Here is an 18,957-nt window from a genome sequence, read left to right on the forward strand (position 1 = left end):
TGGCAACCCACTCCAGTGTTCTTGCCTGGAGAATCCCAGGGACAGGGGAGCCTGGTGGGCTGCCATCTATGGGGTAGCACAGAGTCGGACACGACTGAAGTGACTTAGCAGCAGCAGTGCTCAAATAGCATTGCCTGCTCATCTATTGCTCGGCATCGGGGGGTAGGGGAGGGGTGTCCGTCCACCAAGCTAGTGACTGTTAGTAAGCAAGGTTGCAAGGTTACGGAGCAACCATTAGTAGTCCTGGCCTTCCCAGGGACTCAGTGGTAAAGAATCTGCCTGCCAGTGTGAGAGATGCTGGAGGCACAGGAGATGCAGGTTCGATCTCTGGGTCAGGAAGATCCCTGGAGAAGGAAACCGCTACACACTCCAGTATTCTTGCCTGAGAAATCCCATGGAGAGAGGAAATACAGTCCATGGGGTTGCAAGGAGTTGGACCTGACTGAGCACTGCACGCAGGGCATTAGCAGTCCTGCTCAGCCATTTGTTGTCATCATAGCAGGGCCCTCTCCTCTCTCTCCCCTTCCTTTGTATTAAAAGGAGCCTGAATTCAGACTAAAGGATGATTTTTTAAAATTAATCTTTATTTGATTATAGTTGCTTTACAGATGGCACTAATGGTAAAGCTCCACCTGCCAATGCAAAAGAGGTAAGAGACACGGGTTCCATCCCTGGGTTGGGAAGATGATCTGGAGAAGGGCACGGCAACCCACTCCAGTATTCTTGCAGGGAGAATCCCATGGACAGAGGAGCCTGGCGTTTACAGTCCATGGTGTTGCAGAGTCTGACTGACTTAAGGGACTTTAGCACAGCACACAGTTGCTTTACCAAGTCGTGTTAGTTTCTGTTGTACAGCAAAGTGAATCAGCTGTATTTATACATCTACGCCTTCTTTTTTGCATTTCCTTCCCATTTAGGTCTCCACAGAGCACTGAATGGGATTTTCTGAGCTATACAGGAGGTTCTCATTAGTTGTCTGCTTTATACATAGTATCAATAGTGTATATATGTCAATCCCAATCTCCCAATTCATCCTGCTACCCATCTTTGCTCCACTGGTGTCTATACATTTGTTCTCTGTGTCTTTGTGTCTATTTCTGGGAGATGGTTTTTTGAGATGCTAGTCAGCTATCTTCTCAGTCTGCCAGCTGATTAAAGTCTTTATTCCTTGCCCCAACAATTCATTTCCTAGTTTATTGGCCTGTGGTGCAGTGAGCAGAGTGAGCTTGGGCTCAGCAACAAAACTAGCAGAAGAAATCATGCTTCTCAAATTTTTCTATCAAATGGCTGCTGCTGCTGCTGCTGCTGCTAAGTCACTTCAGTTGTGTCCGACTCTGTGCGACCCCATAGATGGCAGTCCACCAGGCTCCTCCGTCCCTGGGATTCTCCAAGGGACAGAGAACACTGGAGTGGGTTGCCATTTCTTTCTCCAATGCATGATGGGCATGAGGGCAAAACCCTACCATGCTGGATTAACACATGAATTTCCTACATTTCTTGGTACTGTTGGCTTCCTTGGCTTCTATCAAAAATAAGTTAGTCTTTGTTGTGAAGAGTTTTTGAACCATATTTATAACTTTCATTTCATATAAGTCAAAAAGATATCTTCAATCACTTTAGCATGTGTAGACCCATTTTTAAAGTCATCATACATATAAGAGTAGGTGTAACTCACTTCCTGAGAAACATTCTGAGAAAACAGCACTGATAAAACATGGGCCCAGTTTGCAGCGTTGAAGATCCAGATAGTTAAACATTTTCCTGTTCTTTTGACATCTATCTTTTCTGTGTGTGTATATCTGTTGAACTCATCAAAGTCTAAAATATTTCAATTCAGCATAAAATTGCAGTACCAATTGTCACATGGCATATATTTTATCTTGTGCTGGGACGGAAACGCATATCTAAATGCATCATGCCTATGCTCAGAAGTAATGCAAATCTTCTGTCTTGCCACTGCCAGAAGTAAATGAAAACGATAGTAGATAAAGGCTAGAAACATTTTTCTGTTTTGCACTGATGCAAAATTTTGTGTGTAGTGATCATCATCGTGCATTAAGCATCCACTGTAAGCCAGACATTCTAGATGGGCCGAATATTGAAGGCATAGTTTCTTCAACTCTCATTAATCAAAAACAAATAAACCCAGTTTAAAGTAGTTGAGTAAAGAATAAACATTGAAAATTTTAAAACACCTAAATATATTCTATGATTTATGAGCAGAACTATATACAATCACATAGTTTTTTCAGCCTATTACAAGTCTCCACTAAAGACGTATTTACCTAATTAGATAATTGAACTGTATCTATGCCTGCACATGATTGTTACCTTATGCGAATTGTGTATGAACTGTGTCCATAGTGTACAGACTAGAGAAATTCATGAATAACAGGTGTTTTAATGATTGTTTTTATTAAAAGCCTGCAGAAATGCCCATGTCAGAACCACAGAGTAAAGAAAGATCAGTGTATTAGAAGGAGCTGGCCAGATGGAGGTCCATAATGAAGGTCACCACTGCCCTGATGGAATTTACCACTGCTCAGAGTATGAGTCTCTGTATTACCAGTGTAAGAATTTGACTCAAGCAGGAGGTCTCATTCTGGTCAGAATCACAAGGAACTGAAGCACCTGCATGAGGTGAACAGTTCACGAATGGAGAACCACTCCACTACTGTGTCCAGAATGTTGCTGTCCTTTAGCAGTCCCTGGGGGAGCTGATGAATAAATGGAGTTTGTGAGGGATGTGCCAAGTAGAACAAAGGGAAGTGTGAGGAATCTTCTGAAGATGTGACTTCCAGTTTCCAGGAGAACAAAAGATCTTGATCTACACTGGCAGCCTGTGATTCCTAGATTTTTTCTTCTTCATTCTCAAAGCTGCTGCTGCTGCTAAGTCGCTTCAGTCATGTCCGACTCTGTGCAACCCCACAGACGACAGCCACCAGGCTGCCCCCGTCCCTGGGATTCTCCAAGCAAGACCACTGGAGTGGGTATTCTCAAAGCTAGTGGTGATACAGAACCCTAGGGTTCTGTGTAAAGATTATTTTGTGGGAGATGGATCCTCTTAAAAAGAGAGAACAAAACTTTAACTGCTGCTCTCTCTACCCATTCTCTCCCTGTTACGATACAGTTTTAGCTTCTTCAGTCACTTCCCAGTCCTGCCTCCTGGTAATGACATTATTTCCCCTTAGTGGAATATTGGGAGTTCCCAAACTCCCTGTCACTCTTTCATTGAGATAATCACAGAAGGTCAGTCATCTAGGGATAATCATAAGTCATAAGTAACTTTTACTAAATTCTCATCATATGGTATTATTTCCCTCATTTCCTTAGGAAGTTTTCAAAATTACAAGTGAGAATTTTACTCTTTACTAGTAGGTACTGTCTTGCCTGGAAAATCCCATGAACGGAGGAGCCTGGTAGGCTGCAGTCCATGGGGTGGCTAGAGTTGGACACAACTGAGCGACTTCACTTTCACTTTTCACTTTGATGCATTGGAGAAGGAAATGGCAACCCACTCCAGTACTCTTGCCTAGAGAATCCCAGGGATGGGGGAGCCTGGTGGGCTGCCGTCTATGGGGTTGCACAGGGTCGGACACGACTGAAATGACTTAGCAGCAGCAGCAGCAGTAGGTACTATTATATGGTACTCTACATCTTAGAGCCTGAGGTAGATTAACAAAACTTTTTATATTTCAATGCAATATTGAGAGAAAAACCTACATAAAATATATATAAATAGGCAAGCCTATATTCTTTTTTAGCTCTCATAAACTCTTTACTCCATGTGTTTTCTAAAATGTTATTACTTGCGTTAGAGATAGCTATGACATCCATTGGCAATTTCATGCTCTTAAAGGAATCAACTTTTAAAGAAATACAAAAGGTTTTGTACTATAATTATGGAACATATGTCAATTTTCATGCAAAAGGACTAACCCCATGTTGCCATTAGAAACAGAAGTTAACAAAACAGAAAAGTTTAGCCAGAGAAATATCATATACTTGAAAATCACTTTTTCCATTACACAGAAAAGAAGCACGTATAAAGATGCAGAGTGTAAGGTCCTTTCTTCATGCAGTTCTGCTTATTTTTTATTTATATAAAGAGAAGCAAAATAAACAGTGCCACTTCAGCCTATCATTTGGAGTTTAAGTTACCGGAGGAAAGAAATCATGACTTTATCTTGGTAGAATTTTCCTTGAAAAGCAGTTGAATATTAAATCATGAATCACTAGTTTCTTATAATATCTTTTAATATCTTGGGTAAAAATTGTAAAATAGCCTGCTCTCTGATTTTTAAAACAATTATTTGTATTCATGCTTAAAATGCAATTTGTGCAAGAGGATTTCTTTTTTGACTTTTTCCTTCCCTTTAAAAAAAAAAATTTAGACTCCCTAACATAGTCAATAACTCTGAGAAAACTTGAAAATATTTATAACTGAACAACAAACCTATAGAAGCCCAAAGGCAATTACCTCTTGTATAAATATGCCTTAGGCAGATTCCAACTAGTTTTTAAGAAGCAGAAGTTTAAGCTTGCTCAAGAATTTTATTCATGCAACAAAATTTGCATTATCTACCCTTATTTCCTGCCCTCTTCTCTTCTGGTTCCTCTCACTTCTGTCTACCATTTTTCAATGTAGAAAGCATTATCTGGCCACAGCTACACAGTCAGAAGTCTTTGAGAAACATGTACCTGCGTCCTCTTGTTTAATTAAACACTTGCAGCCCCACTGTTTCTTACCTTTAGACTCCAGTGTGTGTTCTTAGTTTAGATTACTCTAAGAACTCTCTCATTTAGGTAATATCAGTATACAACATAGGCTACAATTTCATCCTTACCTTAGAATCTCTGCAGTTCTTTTTTGCCCCTTTCAGGTAAATATCCAATAACTAGGAATTAATTTGTACTTGGGATAACTATTTTCCAAAGTAACAGTCTTGGCTCAAAAAAGACTTTAGCTGTTAATTATCTGTTAAAAATTATTGAAGTTTTTGCTTATATTTTTCAAAGGTAAAAGATTTCTAAAGATAAATATAAAATATTTGAGACCATAACAGTGAAAGTATAAAACATCATGTTTGAGTGTTTGTTTACATTATTCAGGACTAATCTGAAGGTTTTCTGTGTCATGCAGAAAAACAGTTCCTTTGTAATTAATCTATACAGAGTGTATAGAATTGGGATCCAGAAACAAGTTTCTTCTTTTTTACTTCCATTTTTGACAGGATAATAATATATTCCCTTGTCCATTTTTAATCTTATCCTTTCAAGAGGGAATCATAGTAGAAGAAATATCAGTATCAATACAATTGAATGACTCTGAACCGCTACTAAGTTACGATCTCTTCTTCTGTATAGTACAAAGAAATAAGGCATTTCTTTGCCTTCAGTTTACTTATAAGTAATTCAAATAATAACATATACAGGAAAAAATAATAACATAAGTGGTTCATGGTTCAAGAGTTATTGCAAGAACATTCATTCAACAACTGTTTATTGAGTTCCGAGGATGTGCTAGCTGCTAAGTCGCTTCAGTCGTGTCCGACTCTGTGCGACCCCATAGACGGCAGCCCACCAGGCTCCCCCGTCCCTGGGATTCTCCAGGCAAGAACACTGGAGTGGGTTGCCATTTCCTTCTCCAGGATGTGCTAGGCACTCTGCTAAATGAGGGTATTTTAAAAATGAGGATAATTATGAACAAAAATGGTTGCTTTCCTCTAGGGAGATGAGGATACAGAAGTGATATACTGAGTGATGTAAGTCCTTTTTGTTTATCCTAAGAAAAGCGAGAAGGCGTTGAAGGCTTTTAAATGGAGGGTTGACATGACTGGTTGTGTGTATGTTTTGTTTTGTTTTGTTTAAACCACCCAAACACCATGCGGAGAATTTAGTGGAGAATTTAAAAATAGAAGATGAGAGACAGAAAAAAGGCATGCCCTATTCCAGGCTATAGATGCGGTCTTAGAAGTGGGGTAGGGGTGGGGGGGTTGTAGAGGAGAAAAGGAAAGGGTTATTATTTCCTTCTCCAGGGGATCTTCCTGACCCAGGGATCGAATGCAGGTCTCCTGCATTGCAGGCAGATTCTTTACCATTTGAGCTATAACGAAGTCCTAAATTCTTAGTCGTGTCTGACTCTTTGCAACCCCATGGAATAGTCCATGGAATTCTCCAGGCCAGAATACTAGAGTGGGTAGGCTTTCCCTTCTCCAGGGGATCTTCCTAACCCAGAGACTGAACCCTGGTCTCCCTCATTGCAGGCGGATTCTTTACCAGCTGAGCCACCAGGGAAGCCTAAAAAGGAAAGAGGAAGATAGAAAAAGGAAACAAAATAGATAGAGTTTGAAAAAATCACTAAGAAATAAAATCAAAAGGATATGATAATCAGAAACTAGGGGGAAAACAAGAATTAAATCTACTCTGATTCCTTGTTTAAAGGTTGAAAGCCATGCTTTTTGGCTTAATTGATGGCTTATGGTGCTGTTTACAAAAATAGAAAACACTGGAAGAAACGTGTATTTGAGAGGAAGTTTTTATGAATCTAGTTATGGAAAAATTCAGTTTGAGGAGCCTACAAGACGTTTAGGTTGAGATGTCAAATATTCAGTTAGAAATAAAAGTCTGGCAATAGAAGAAAATGTTAAGCTAAAGATTTGAAAGTCTTCATCAAATGAAGGCATTATATATTTTGATGAGCTCTCATCAAAATATACAATGGAAAATAAAGTGATTTAGATTAGGATTCTCTCACTATGAATTAGAAAACTCTGGCAACATTTCATGGGAAAGAGGGCTGGATCATGAAAAGAGGTAGAATATAGATAAAGAGAGAGAAATGAATGAAATGGCAGGAACAAAATAAAAATATAAATAAATAGATTGTAAAGATTTTGGTTACAAGATAAATACCAACCCAAACTGGCTTAATCCAAAAAAAAATTGGAACCTATAAATTCACACATAACTGAAAGTTTCAGGGTATTCTACCTGCAAGCAGTGGTCTGTCCATGGGTGATACCCCAAGATCAGAGCTCAGATCCTTTTTTTTTCCAGTTTTTTTTTTTTTTTGGTGTTGACTTAAGTTCTGTCAAGTTCTCCTCTGATGATCCCAAGATGATTGCTAGTAGTTCTAGATGCTATATGTTCATATGCTCATGTCCAGCAAGAAAAAGTCTTGTTTGTTTTTGCATAATAAGACAATGAAAACCCCAGAATGGAGATCATTGAACTATTAAGATTGTATGCTTATCCCTAACATTGTTGGTAGAGGTTGAGATACACAGATTATTTTTAACTAGTCCAGGTATACCTCTGGAGTGAAGATAAATCCTCTCACTAAACTACTCAAAGTATTAGGAAAGGGGGATAGGAAATCTAGGTGTTACATTATAAGAAGTCTTAAATTCCGAGTTAAAGACCTTATTCTTAATTTAACATACCAAAAAGAGTTCTTGTATTTTGAACTGAAGCAAGATCCAATGAAATTATTTCAAAAAATTAAGTCTTGAGACAACTATGGTACATATGGCAATGTTTAAAAAAAAAAAAAAAAAAGAAATCCGTTAAAAGAGCCTACAGCAATACTTTAGGAGAGAGAAAGTGAAAACCAAACTGTGATTGAGTAAATATGTTGATGAAAGGACGACAGTAATGAAGTAATGGATATGACAGTATTTCAGATGAAGAATCCATAGGACTTAGCAAGATAGTAAGAATAAACTTTACAGTGGAACGTCAAAATCTTCCACTGAGATTTCAAATAAGGTGATAACTTTGGCACTGAGGCAAAAATGGAATCTTTTCTTTGACCCTTTACTTCTAGTCTTAGCTCTGAGCTAGGCTTTTATTTTTTTTATTTTTTTTAAACTAAATTTATTTAATTGGAGGCTAATTACTTTACAATATTGTAGTGGTTTTGCCATACATTGACATGAATCTGCCATGGGTGTACATGTGTTCCCCATCCTGAACCCCCTCGCACCTCCATCCCCATCCCATCCCTGGATCATCCCAGTGCACCGGCAGGAGCACCTATTCTAATTAGCATCCCTTGTGACCTATTACTCCCCACACGCACAACTTTCCTAGAAGTCAAAAGAAGGCAAGTTCCAAACTCAGAATGAAACCTGCCCTTCACTCCACTGAATGAGAACTTACAGATTACATGACTGCTTAGCAAATGTTTTTTTTAGCATTTTGTCAACTTACAATGAGTGTTAGCAAGCAACAGAACACCCAGTGGTTTAAACAAATACAGTTTCAAAGGAAGAAGTTAGTAGTGTTGGTTGTGACCTGTTACTTGTCAGTAAGAAGGCTGATATCTTTGCATTTCTCTGGACTTTCCGTATGTTTTATATCATGGTGACAAGAAGACTGCTCTGCCTCCAAGTATTGTAGCCTCATTCAAGGCTAGCAACTGTGTGGTAAAGAGCAGAGGAACAGAAATCTTTCTGTTTATCAATAAAGCAAATTGCTTGCCTGGATTTCTTTCCCAGTGTACTTCTTATAGTTCATGGGCCGGAACAGGGTCACATGACCACTCTTAGCAGTAAGGGAGACCAGAAAGAATATTTGATTTTTTGTTCTCTATTTTGTGACTCATAGCAAGAAAGTTGGGAATGTTTTTTGGGTGACCAAACTGTAAGTTCTACCATGAAAACCCATCATTCTACAGTGTGCTCTGTGCTTACATATGTATTACACTCTTATTTTGTATTTGACTTTGTATTTCTCCATACATGATGCCTTCTCTACCCGTTGGGACAATATCTGCATGATTAATTTCCAGTTTTGAAAATGGATCTTTCATTCTCTTTTCCCATTAGCTACTGCTAACATCTGTTTAACTCACGCACGAAAGAAGATAGAATTTTGGCTTCCCTAAGTAGGCAACATATATTGACTACAAAGGATATTATTTTTATTTATGTCTAATTATCTTGGGAACCATTATCTATGTGTAGTAAAATATAGCAAAAGTACTAAATGATTCCATAGGGATTTAGTGAATATATCATGTCTTATCTTTTATGAGGTGTGATAGTCTTGCATAAGAATATATTTTTAAAAAGCCTCATCAACCTTGACTTAGAAAGAAATTCAGCACCAAAATGTAGCACCTGCATATCAAAAATAAAATTAGTAATTATATCACTTATGCAATGTTTAGAAAAATAGTCAATTAAAGCAGTATGAATTCAACCAGAATCCTCTGCAGGCAAGAGCATCATGCAATTCTGACTTCACAATGACATGAAATTTTAAATGACAACTGTGCTAAATCAGGGAGCAGCAAACCCAGGCCAAGTTTAAATTTAGTAACACTGCTAGTTTACTGAAAATAACCTTCTCCATAGCAGATTCTCTATGAATTTCAGGTGACCGACTACTTGTTTTTCTATTCTGTTCAGAGGTAATCAGGAACCCAGAGGCTTCAGCGTTGTCTTCCCTTCTCAATGGCATTTCTGGTATCCACTTCAGGAGTCTCCTTGGCCAGCCTTGATACACTCGGAAATTAAACAGAGGATCCACTGCACATATTCTTCTTGAAAATTTTCATCGTATATGTTCAGAACTTACCAAATAAGCATAAGGATTTGAAGGTAAGAGAACTTTGGAAGTAACTCACATTCTTATGTAACTCTTAATTACATCAGAAAGTGAAAATTAAATCTATTTTTTAAAAATATACAAAAGTAAAAGAAATAATTGAATATAAGGAAAAATAGCTAGCTATGTGTAGTGAGTTCTACAGCAAAAAAAAAAAGGGGGGGAATAAAATACAAAGTTTAAAAGTTTTATACGTCATATAAATATAAATACAAGCGTGGCGCAGTGGTTATCTTGATATCTGAAATCAGTTTCACACAAAAAAGCATGGCATACAGTGGTTCTCAAATTTTAATATGCATAAGAGTTAAATGAGGGGAGAAGGAGGTTTATAAAATGCTGATTCCTGGGCATATTTCAACAGAGAGATTCACTATGGTCCATCAATTTGCAGTTTTTACAGCTACTCACCCTCAGATGATCCTGATGAAGATGGGGCTTAGACCTTTAAGAAACAGAGAAATTAGCATTTAAAATAATGTACTTCTAATTTTCAAACTACATTAGAAGGGATTTTATGTGGCTTGTTTCCTACAGTCACAGAGTAAATAAGGAAAGCATACTTTAAATTAGTGCTAAATTAGTATTCCTTTTTTGACCCCCCCAAATTGAATTATTAATCCTTTCTAGTATTCTTTTTTTTTTAAATTTCGTATGATGTGCTAATTCCCAGATGTCCCTATCTCTCTTTTAGAGCGACAGTCCTGTCATTGCTGTCTTCAGCTGTTTCTGTGTTCCACATAATGTTTTGGTTTATTCAGATGTCTATGGATCTAATTCTAAGAAATATCTAGATGATAATAATGAACTACTGCTGAGGCTGGCTAAATATTTCTTTCTTTTCTTTTTGTGAGGGGTTGTCTTTTCTCTTCATTTTGAAAACTCAGCCTTAGAATTCAAAAGAACAGATCTGCGTAATATGCCTTTAGCTACTCTTTTTTTCCTCTGCAGCTTAAACCTTAAAAATTATGTGCTGTATTTATAACAGGTTACATGTATGTTTGTTGAATATCACTTTATTTTTTGTTTCTGTATTTCATTTAGCAACTTTATCTTTATTATTTGCGATTTTAAGTTTATAAAAGATTTGCTTATTTCAGTAAGAGAAGTGATTGGTATGGACATATTCAGACCTTAAATTGTGATGATTTTTTACAGATTCAGTATGATATTTTTATAGTGAAGAATGAAGTTTTTAATCAAAATCCATTGAATTTCAGGCTTATTGCCATTTTCTGTTAGTCTTTGTATGAACTTATTCATATTGTATAGATTTTCTTGTCCATAAAATATCAAAAGGCAAGAATAGACCTTTAATCAAAAAAAGTGTGCCCCTATAACTCAAGTTAGCTAAGCATGTTATTTATTAATATTACACAAAGAAAATTAGTATAGTCATATGCATAAAATGAAGCAGCATAAAAGTTTAAAATATATATATAAAACTGAATCACCTTGCCACACACCAAAAACTGGCACAACATTGTAAATTAACTATACTTCAATAAACATTTTTAATAATAAAATGAAATTAAGTAATAAAGTAACTAAAACAAAAGATTTGCAGAATTGTTTTAACTATAACGAATTTTCATGCACATTTGCTGTCAGAACTTTCCTCAATAAGATTGCCATCTGATGATAAAGTTCTAAAATTTGTAGTAAACAAGATAATAAAAATTCTTAAATATGTAGTACCTAAGTTTAAGGTCAACAGAGTCTCCAAATAAGATTTCATAAAGTTTTTAGTGTAGATCTTCTATAATACTTTTGTTTCAAAAAAATAGAAACTACTCTTGGACCCTTTTGTGGATAAAGAATGGAATTATGTCTTCGAATGAGCCACATTTATTATCATTGGTGTATTTATCTTAAATTGTGACTCCATAAAGAAAACTTACAATGTAGTTTTAGGGAACCTGCCCGGTGGGCTGCCGTCTATGGGGTCGCACAGAGTCGGACACGACTGAAGCGACTTAGCAGCAGCAGCAGCAGCATTGAAACAACCAACCTCCATTCTCGTGAAGTAAAATATACAATAAAAGAGTAAGTTACAGAAACTTTATAGAAGCATAAAGTTTTAGAGCAAAAATGGAGCATTGAGATCTTGTAGCCTAGTCCCTTCATGTACTGCCAAACTTACTGATAAAAAGCTTAATACAAAAGAACAGTAAACATCAGTCTGGTCAGGTATGACTTATTAACAAGGATAAACTAGCCAAGTATTTTGCAATATTTATGTCTTGCATGAGAAAATGAAGTTTGAAGAAGCGAAGAAAGTACCTGGGTACTTATAAATATAATTCAACTTGAAATCATGAATTATTTTAGCTGTCAGTAGATAATCTACCATGACATTAATCTAGAAATGAAAGTAGCAAATTTAGGTTTATTTCAGGCTGGCCAGTCTGTATCTAGAAGTCTGATATTGAGAGGGAAAAAGAACTGAAAGAACCATTGAGCTTTAGAGCAGTAGAGCTATCTGGGACCATTCGATATAGGAGAAAAGAGATTCAAATATATAAGAATCTCTGGGAAGTATTAGTGTTATTATGAAACAGTGTAATAATGATATTTGTGAGATGTCCAGGATAATTAAAATGTGTTTATTATTCTCAGTTTAAGAAATTGGAAGATCATTTAAATTTATGTAACAAAAGTAAAGTTATTAATGTGGCAAAATACTCATAATATATTGTAATGGAAACAACAAATTATAAACCATGTTGTGATGTGATTCTCATTTTTATTAAGAAAAACTACAATGCATAGGAAGAAAATTGAAATGATCTACATCATAATATTATTCATGGTTATGATCAGTTGATGAAATTATGGTTGATTTTTATTGCTCTTCAGGATTTATAAAACTTTTTTTAAGTATATCATACTACAGTAATTTTAGCATATTTTTAAGGGCTGAGAGAGTATTTAGTTATCTGGGAAGTTCACTTTCACAGAACTGTAAGATAGCCCTGCTAACGGTTATCTAAAATAGCCTTTAAGCAAGGTGCTTGCATCTTGTAGTATTAAGCTGATTTGAATATTAGAATATTTACTTCCAATTAGGTCAAAATGAATTTTAGATGTAATTCTTAATTTGTGGAATATTGCAGAAGATAATTTTCTCAAGTTTATCTCACTAAACAGTAAAATTTTTGAAGTATGACATTAATTTCTTAAAATAGTCTTTATTTCTATATCATGTAATTCCAATTTGTTTTCAAGAATTTTCTAACTATAATAGCTTGCTCCATTTGGAAGATAATTTTATATATTTGGTCACATTAGTGTTAATATGTCTTTGTTCTTTAAATCTCCAGTGTAACATACGGTTAGTCTTACCATTATTACTACCAGCTGCGGTTGGCCTATGATTTTGTTCATTCTGTTTGAATCCAAAGTAATTAGCTCTTTAGTTTAATGACAATATTTGTTAATGGGCTTTTAGGCCCAAATTCTGCTGTTAGAGAGTGGGTGGTATATTTGAAGATAGAATCTGGCCCTTATGTTTTAAGCATAAGCTGTGTAATTTGACTTCAAAATGATGGTTTAGAGAGTTTACAGTAGGAAAATGAAACCTACATTTATCTGAAGTTTGTCAGGTTCAAGAAACAGAAAATGAAAGTGAAAATTTATGTAAATGAACAGCAAACCTACTCTAAATTCTCCAATACAGCTATTCTATTTGGTATATTGTATCATTTCATGCATAGTTGGAATAAGAAATGAAATATGTCCTGCCACATAAGGGAAATTACCTAATGTCTGCTTGTAATTATCATTTCATTTCTTATGAAATACTTTCGATCATTGTATTTTTCCAGCTTTATGGAAATGTAATTGACATATAACATTGTGTAAGCTTAAGATATACAATGTGATGACTTGATACTTTTATATAATGCAATTACCATGATACCATGATTACCATAAGGTTAGTTAGCACATTCATCACCTCACCTAAGTAAAAGGAGATATCTTAAATGTTCTTACCACACACATGAAAACTTATCATTGTATTTTTGAAAGACTCATGAAGTGGAAAGAATGTTTGCTTGGGGATCACTAGGATTCAAAGTCAGACTCAGTTTCCTGGTAGTGGAGTGACCTTGGGAAAATCTCTTTATCTCTCCTTGGGCCTGTTTTTTCTTCCTAAAATGATGCCTTTGTACCAGATGATCCCAGTAGTCACTCTAAAATAAGTCTGACTTGCTTTAAAAGAGTGTTATGGGGAAGATGCAGCTTCCTAGGTGGGTCAGTGATGAAGAAGCTGTCTGCCAAGGCAGGACACACAGGAGACACGAGTTCAATCCCTCAGTCAGGAAGAACCATGGAAGAGGAAATGGCAACCCACTCCAGTATTCTTGCCTGGAAAATCCCATGGACAGAGGGGCCTGGAGGGTTACAGCCCATGAGGTTGCAAAGAGCTGGACACGACTAAGTGACTGAGCAGGAGCATGATGAGGAAGGCACAGAGAAGGCAAGGAAAAGGCAATAACTTGAGCTAAGTGAGTAAACGGATTATTAGGTCTACTAAAAGGTGCTCTGGAGAACTTTCCTACAATGACTTGTTACTTTTATTCTGGAAAAGAGAGATATTGGGAGAGTCTATGTAGAATAAGTTATAGGTTACTCTGTTAGAAATTTACAAAGAAATCAATTTTGGCAAAACTTAACATCAAAATGAAACCCACCTAGTAACAATTGAGATATCCAACAATGAAATAGGGTGCCTTGGGAGATAATGAATTCACTCACCATCATTACAGGAAAAGAAAAGGGGTACCAAGGATTTGATGACCTGCCAAACTGGCTTCAAGGTGTAAAAGTTAGAGGCACATATTCTGGACATAGTAGAATTCAGCAAATATTGTTGAGCCCTTCTTGAAGCAACTATTAGAGGACAAACTCCATCAAACCAAGAGATGACCACAGATACTGCTGCAAAAGGACTGCTTGTGAGCATGGAATGCATTTAATTCTAAAACAAATATGGAGTTTAGGGTGACACAAAATAGAGCATAAAACTATAACATCATATAGAACTAAAGTAACTGACAAAAGTATAAGGACACAGCAGAAAGAAATTGGTGCATAAAGTTAGTTGACTGCTTTATTTGCAATATGAATCAGTAGATACTATTTAAAGCTGACAAATCAAGTCATAAAAATATAAGCTAGAAAAAAGATTTTAAGAAAAGTCATTTTAATGCTCAACTTTAGGTGGCAAAGAATGAGAGGAGAAATGCTACTTTTTCTATAGTTATAAATTAGAGGAAAATGTGTACTCTAATAAGTATTCTTAAGAAGTTACATGCATATACTAAGCAAAGAAAACATCATAAAATGAAAGCCTTTTAAGACTTTAAAATCTTTAATAGAAGCTTGAAAATATTATGACAAAATAGGTTGTCATATCTTTCATATCAATAAATGGAAAGAAATACATGGATTTTTTTTTAACAAAATATTTTCAGACTGGATCACAGTGCAGAACCAGGATACAGATACCAGGATACAACAAAACAAAGTTATTCAAAAATTTGAATGTGAAAGGATAGGTGAGATAGAGTAAAGGGGATGGACAGGCTGTTAAAGCAATAGTCTGGACAAGCAGTGAGAAGGGAAGTGGAAAGAGAAAGACATAGATGCAGTACATCTTTTGAAGGAAGAATTACCAAAACTTGAACTCTAACTGGTTAGAGGGGATAACGAAGAAAACAAGGGCCTGGAGCCTGACCCTATGTGTTAGTGAGAAGGCTATATAAATTGGATTTTTACTATAATACAACAGGAAGCGGATGGAAAGGTGAAGGTAGCAGAGTCACGCAATAGGAATTGCTGGTGCTGGGTATTGAGATGAGTCACACTTCACCGCACTACACAGAACCCTGCAAATTCCATGAGGAATCTCCTTTCAGAGCTTTATGGGCAGTCTACCATTATGGTAGTTGTTGGCACTTACTATTTTAAGATTTATAAAAATAACATTTTCTCTTCACATTCACAATTACCCTTTGGATATTCAATTCAAACTTCCATTTCCCCTGATGTTTGGTACTTTTCTGATGGCATGTTTCTAATTGTTTGAAAACAACTGTGGCTAATGGGATTTTTGCTTCAATGAAATACGTAGGATATCACATATTTTCTCTGTCTATATCAGTAGATTTCAAGCCTTTTTGACACTGGATTTTTACTTCACAACTCAGTACACATATCCAACTGTTTAGTCCATTAAAATGATACTAAAAACAATTTAAAAGGTGTATTAGACAAATACAATCTAAAGAAATTAGGAGGTAGAATCTTAATATCAGAAAAAGTGATGTTTAGGGTGAAAGATATTAACTAAAAAAAAGAGAAGCTTTCTGTGAATGCTGATGTGTAATACATAATAAAGACATACAGTTAGGAGTAAATAATGACTTTAAGCAAGGGCCACCATAGGAGTTTGTTCAGCAGACAAACTTCTAAAAATATCCCAAGAAATAGCAATAGTCCATATTTTAGGTGCTGGACTAAAATGAAAGAATGTCACCTTCTATATTATAATGCAAAACATGTATACGAAATTTATTTTCAAGAGAAAGTTTTGATATCAAAGATAATTAAAACTATTAACCAAGAATTAGGTACTTGATTATCTACCATTTTCTTAATTTTCAACAAAAAGTGTTACAAGTTGCTTCTCTTTGTGAAAAGAAAGATAGCTTCCACTAAGAGTGTAAATGTACACATTATACTTGTTTGATTTGAAGAAAAGTGGGATGTTTGAATTCCCCCCACCCCAACGGGTATTCTTAACAGCAGGGTATAATTTCAGAGTTTTTGCAGTCAAGAGGTTTCTGCTGAGCAAAAATTCTCATTCAATTTAGGAATGTAGATTATAATAATTTTCCTATCCTGCTCACAGCAGGTTTCCTGGCTTCATTTTCCAGACTCCTAAGTTGAGTAGAAACAACTAGGTAACTTCAGTTCCAGGTTAACACATCCTTTAAACATATCCCATTAACTCAACTTAGTTATGTTGTAAAGCCACTTAGCTTCACAGTGAAATGGAATACAGTTGAATTACTTTCCTATTGTAATACCTATTTATAATAAATGCAAAGTGGTTTGTGATGGCAAACTTTGTAGAGCATGAAAAATTATGAGGGGAAAAAAGCTTATTTTTTTCTGACCTAACATTATAAAGAAATGCCATGTGTATGCCAGCATGTGACAGTCCTATTAAAACAAAAGGAGAAAATATTCAAAAAAAAATTAATAAGCTATTATATTTTAGAGTAGCATCTTTTTCTAGATGGCATAATTTTTCTAATTTGCATGCATTGTCTTCAATTTAATTTCTTTCTCGCTCGGCCTCAACTTCAACCATATGCCTCAAAATTTCCTTACTTTGAGAAAGTAAAGATTGCTTAAATACCATCTTTTTTCTGCTAGTATTAGAATAACCATATCTGTGATAAATTCAAAGTAAATTATGTACACCACATTATTGTAATGTAGGTTACTAAGATATTGGCCTCATCTTTTGAATACAAAAATTCTAGATGGCAGTTTTATCAAGTTGGATTGAATCAAATAGATTTGATGGGTGTCAGAGTCACTATTTGACAACCATGAGCTCTTTTGACTTCATATGGATACTCAGGGAGTTCACTTTGCTTTCATTAATTGCTTTTCTTTAGCGAGTAAGGTACACGTGCACCATCCCATGACAGCTACATTTTCATTGTGCCTGCTCAACACTGCCAAATTCAATGACTGATTTTTTTATAGCAAAAGAAGTAAATGTCCAGCCAAGTCCAACATGAACTTTATAAGCTGTATTGGCTTGATGGGGGTTTTTTATGTGTAGCACTGTGATTTTAGCTGAAAATCAAGATCCATACCTAGATGCATTTTATTCCACTACGAACTATTTCTTCATTAATTCAACAAATATTTGGTGATAATTAGTGAGTGCCAGGCCATCCTAGGACTTAAGATGCATCAGTGAGCAAAATATGGCCTTCTCTTACAACATGTAGACTATAAAAAATAACTATAACATGTGAATTATGTAGATTCATAGATGATGACTAGGTATAAAAAAAAGAAAACATAGACTAAAGGTAAAAGGAGGAGGGAATAATATAATAGGAGTGGGATCAGATCCAATACTGTTTGTACCAGCTCTTCTGGCAAGTGTTTTCCTATGTTCATTTTTGTTGACTTAAGATCAGAATATGTGGACTTGGAAGGTGGTGTGTGTGTTAGTCGCTCAGTCATGTCCATGGAATTCTCCAGACAAGAATACTAGAGTGGGTTGGAGGGTGGGGTCCATTATCAAATGAACATTGCTAACACTTTTTTTTATACCAATAAGCTCCTATACATTGACATTCATACTTAAGATACCCACCTTAGAGTGCCCAGAGTATTCAACTGCATGTGTTTATGAACTTTTAGCTTTAGAGCTTGGTTTTATCATAAGTAGTCTAATTAACAAGTTTTCTCCAGAGGATGCAGTGGAATTTCCAAAAGGGTCAAATAATGAATAAAATGTTACTTTAAATTTAAATTTCTTTCTTTTGTTCTGATAATTTATAATTCATAGAGTAACTTTAAATTATAGTTATTCGTATAACCATATTCATCAGTAATGTCACACAGTGCCTAATTAGTTTAAGAAGACTCAAATTTGAAGTTAGAGAATGTATTAATTTATGGATTAATCTGGATTTTGAAAGTATCTAGTTTTGGACACTTTAGATTCTTTCTTGATTCCCAGAAAAATAAGGACAGAACTCCAAATTTGAGTACATATTTTTTAAAAAACCCATTAGTCATTTCTAATTTAGTTCATTTTCCAATGCCATTTTAAGAATTATTTTCATGTTGATAACCACGTACATCACTAACTACCAGAGCTATAGAATCAAAGTCTGTTTGATCTGGAAGTGATCCCAGAAATTCTAGTCCAGCTGCCTTTATTTTACAGGTGTGAAAACTGTGTCCCAAAGAGGGTAAGTGATTTGTCTAGGTTAGATGGTGTGTGTCTAGGAAGCCCATTAATAGTAGAACTAGTACAGGAATCTGTTCTTTAAAAATTCCAATCCAAAAGTTTTTTTTGATAAATCCCTTTACCTCAGATTTCTCAATGCTTATTATTAAAATACTGTTTCCTTTGAATTAGGGCTTCCCTTGTGGCTCAGCTGGTAAAGAATCTGTTTGCAATGGGGGAGACCTGGGTTCGATCCCTGGGTTGGGAAGATCTCCTGGAGAAGGAGAAGTATACCCACTCCAGTATTCTGACCTGGAGAATTCCAGGGACTGTATAGTCCATGGGTC

The 18,957-nt window shown here is 35.7% G+C and overlaps 1 protein-coding gene across 6 annotated transcripts in view; it reads left to right on the forward strand.

Annotated features, from left to right (window-relative positions):
• Positions 1 to 18,957, forward strand: part of HS3ST5 (heparan sulfate-glucosamine 3-sulfotransferase 5) — a 296,818-nt gene that overhangs the window by 105,463 nt on the left and 172,398 nt on the right. For all 6 annotated transcript variants that reach the window (XM_027551164.1, XM_027551165.1, XM_027551167.1 and 3 more), the window contains one exon: positions 9,417 to 9,608. The gene's annotated coding sequence lies outside the window, so the exon portion shown is untranslated. The remainder of the gene's footprint in view (positions 1 to 9,416; positions 9,609 to 18,957) is intronic.

This window comes from Bos indicus x Bos taurus, chromosome 9 (genome assembly GCF_003369695.1).
Source record: "Bos indicus x Bos taurus breed Angus x Brahman F1 hybrid chromosome 9, Bos_hybrid_MaternalHap_v2.0, whole genome shotgun sequence".
NCBI classification, from domain to species: domain Eukaryota; kingdom Metazoa; phylum Chordata; class Mammalia; order Artiodactyla; family Bovidae; genus Bos; species Bos indicus x Bos taurus.